Below are 4,405 nucleotides of genomic sequence, written 5' to 3' on the forward strand. Positions count from 1 at the left end.
TCTTTTCTCTGCCTCTCTGACACACACAACTACTCAGTGACGTGCAGTGAGGTTGATGCTGGTGATTGTAACAACTGAATATTTCACCGTTCATCCAAAAGTATTTAACTGGTAATTCTTTGTAACTCAACATTCCTCTTTCAATGACCCTTACACCAACAAATAAACAAACATCTGGACAGAGCATCCTTCTGGTGTCTAAGTCATTCATATTCACAGTAAAAACATTAAATATATTACATTTCAGTTGTGTGCAGCATCAATTAATTTTAACCATCATTAGAAAATCTTGCTTTTATAATTTTATTTTATTTAAAATTAAATGACTGACTTTTTGCACGAAATACTTATGATTGATGAAATGTTATTACATTTCAACGACTCAGCTTATTTATCAACGTGTCAGGAAAACAAGCCATATGCAACCGACTAACTGGCTGCGTTATTGACCTGTTTGCACCTCTCCTGATCAGATTAAAAACACATTCAGTTGAACGCAGCCGAACAAAATGGATCTGACTTCTGCTGACAGCCTCCTGGCTCATGGTTTTACACCCAAGATTTCCCACTTCCCATGACTCTTAGGGGCTGACGGCGGGGCTAACCCTCAGGCCAGTTGTATCCTCTCTGATCAGTCCCTTTACGTGAGTGTCAGTCAGAACGGACCGATGCCTTGATTTCACGTGTTTCAAGGTAATAAACAGGGACTGGCAGACATATATTTAGGAGTACATCGACAGCAGCTTGAGAGCAGCTCTTTGACACACGGGTATTTCTCAGTTCTCCAAAACACAACAGGACCTTCTTTCAGAGAGATATCAGCTCAATCATCTCCGGTTCTCTCGCTGCCTCATCAGTGACAAGCGGGGATCTCAGGCAGTCAGTCTCTGCATTAGAGGATCGCGTATGTGTCAGGAGCAGCATCAAACACAAACTGCCACATTCCTTTTTTAGTATTTAGTTTTAAGACTCTCTGATGGATTTGAGTGTGGTTTAAGAGGGAAAAAACTATGAAAAGAAGCACAGTATATAGAAAATATGATGAGACATAAAGAGCCGAAAGCTCATTGGCCAAGAGAGCCGCGTGTTCGCCACCCCTGCACTATACGATACGTATCTTGATATTGTGTAGGATTGGGCCCGGACATGTCCTAACATGTCTTAACTTTCAGTCAGTCTTTCATCTGAAATTGTGACACATCAGGATGTGATGTCATCGAAATATTGCCTTCATTGTACATAAATAGGAGCTCTTTGCCAAAGTTGGGTTAACAATTAAAAGCATGCCACCTGCTCGTAGACAAACTCGCATGCGCAGGCAGGCCTCTCTCCCCGCCCGCAGACGACGTCGAGTCCGCAGGACTCGTGTTGTTCGCAGACGCCGAAGAGTTGGCCGTAGCAGACACTAAGCCCTTTAATTAGAGGCTTGCTACTAATGTAGCACACCTCCATTTGGGGAGGCTTTGCAGCAACAACAAAAAAAAAAAAAAACACATTCACCTATCAATCAATGCCAGCTGTCTGGCATGAGTATTTCCGACTTTAAGACGGTATTTTTGGTTTTGCATCAAAACATTTTCAATTAGCTTTGTGTATTGGCCAGTGTTTTGGGATACGATACGTATCCTGATACACGTCCCACTATACGATACGTATCTTGATATTGTGTAGGATTGGGCCCGGACATGTCCTAACATGTCTTAACTTTCAGTCAGTCTTTCATCTGAAATTGTGACACATCAGGATGTGATGTCATCGAAATATTGCCTTCATTGTACATAAATAGGAGCTCTTTGCCAAAGTTGGGTTAACAATTAAAAGCATGCCACCTGCTCGTAGACAAACTCGCATGCGCAGGCAGGCCTCTCTCCCCGCCCGCAGACGACGTCGAGTCCGCAGGACTCGTGTTGTTCGCAGACGCCGAAGAGTTGGCCGTCGCAGACACTAAGCCCTTTAATTAGAGGCTTGCTACTAATGTAGCACGCCTCCATTTGGGGAGGCTTTGCAGCAACAAAAAAAAAAAAAAAAAACACATTCACCTATCAATCAATGCCAGCTGTCTGGCATAAGTATTTCCGACTTTAAGACGGTATTTTTGGTTTTGCATCAAAACATTTTCAATTAGCTTTGTGTATTGGCCAGTGTTTTGGGATACGATACGTATCCTGATACACGTCCCACTATACGATACGTATCTTGATATTGTGTAGGATTGGGCCCGGACATGTCCTAACATGTCTTAACTTTCAGTCAGTCTTTCATCTGAAATTGTGACACATCAGGATGTGATGTCATCGAAATATTGCCTTCATTGTACATAAATAGGAGCTCTTTGCCAAAGTTGGGTTAACAATTAAAAGCATGCCACCTGCTCGTATACAAACTCGCATGCGCAGGCAGGCCTCTCTCCCCGCCCGCAGACGACGTCGAGTCCGCAGGACTCGTGTTGTTCGCAGACGCCGAAGAGTTGGCCGTCGCAGACACTAAGCCCTTTAATTAGAGGCTTGCTACTAATGTAGCACACCTCCATTTGGGGAGGCTTTGTAGCAACAACGAAAAAAAACAAACAAAAAAAAACACATTCACCTATCAATCAATGCCAGCTGTCTGGTATGAGTATTTCCGACTTTAAGACGGTGTTTTTGGTTTTGCATCAAAACATTTCAAATTAGCTTTGTGTATTGGTCAGTGTCTTGGGATACGATACGTATCCTGATACACGTCCCACTATACGATACGTATCTTGATATTGTGTAGGATTGGGCCCGGACATGTCCTAACATGTCTTAACTTTCAGTCAGTCTTTCATCTGAAATTGTGACACATCAGGATGTGATGTCATCGAAATATTGCCTTCATTGTACATAAATAGGAGCTCTTTGCCAAAGTTGGGTTAACAATTAAAAGCATGCCACCTGCACATAGACAAACTCGCATGCGCAGGCAGGCCTCTCTCCCCGCCCGCAGACGACGTCGAGTCCGCAGGACTCGTGTTGTTCGCAGACGCCGAAGAGTTGGCCGTCGCAGACACTAAGCCCTTTAATTAGAGGCTTGCTACTAATGTAGCATGCCTCCATTTGGGGAGGCTTTGTAGCAACAACGGAAAAAAAAAACAAAAAAAAAACACATTCACCTATCAATCAATGCCAGCTGTCTGGTATGAGTATTTCCGACTTTAAGACAGTATTTTTGGTTTTGCATCAAAACATTTTAAATTAGCTTTGTGTATTGGCCAGTGTCTTGGGATACGATACGTATCCTGATACACGTCCCACTATACCAGGTTTGGCGAACTAGTTTGACACCAAGAGCCAAATTTTTTCGCTGTGAGAATCAAAGAGCCAAACCACACATTGACCTGCCAAGACGTACACACACAAACACGCGATTAAAAACCGTATTTTTTTACATCACACACTCCTTTCCCTGCAACAGAACAGCAAGTATTGTACTTGTGTTTATTTCAAGGCAAGTGTCCACAATACACACATCAAATACAGTTTAGCTAGAGTTAACACAGTAACTACCCTGGAGGTCAGATACCCCCACCACTCACACAGGCACCTCTCTCTCATCTCATACACACACTCTCACTCTTTTCTCTGCCTCTCTGACACACACAACTACTCAGTGACGTGCAGTGAGGTTGATGCTGGTGATTGTAACAACTGAATATTTCACCGTTCATCCAAAAGTATTTAACTGGTAATTCTTTGTAACTCAACATTCCTCTTTCAATGACCCTTACACCAACAAATAAACAAACATCTGGACAGAGCATCCTTCTGGTGTCTAAGTCATTCATATTCACAGTAAAAACATTAAATATATTACATTTCAGTTGTGTGCAGCATCAATTAATTTTAACCATCATTAGAAAATCTTGCTTTTATAATTTTATTTTATTTAAAATTAAATGACTGACTTTTTGCACGAAATACTTATGATTGATGAAATGTTATTACATTTCAACGACTCAGCTTATTTATCAACGTGTCAGGAAAAACAAGCCATATGCAACCGACTAACTGGCTGCGTTATTGACCTGTTTGCACCTCTCCTGATCAGATTAAAAACACATTCAGTTGAACGCAGCCGAACAAAATGGATCTGACTTCTGCTGACAGCCTCCTGGCTCATGGTTTTACACCCAAGATTTCCCACTTCCCATGACTCTTAGGGGCTGACGGCGGGGCTAACCCTCAGGCCAGTTGTATCCTCTCTGATCAGTCCCTTTACGTGAGTGTCAGTCAGAACGGACCGATGCCTTGATTTCACGTGTTTCAAGGTAATAAACAGGGACTGGCAGACATATATTTAGGAGTACATCGACAGCAGCTTGAGAGCAGCTCTTTGACACACGGGTATTTCTCTGTTCTCCAAAACACAACAGGACCTTCTTTCA

This window comes from Oryzias latipes, chromosome 6 (genome assembly GCF_002234675.1).
Source record: "Oryzias latipes chromosome 6, ASM223467v1".
Taxonomy (NCBI): domain Eukaryota; kingdom Metazoa; phylum Chordata; class Actinopteri; order Beloniformes; family Adrianichthyidae; genus Oryzias; species Oryzias latipes.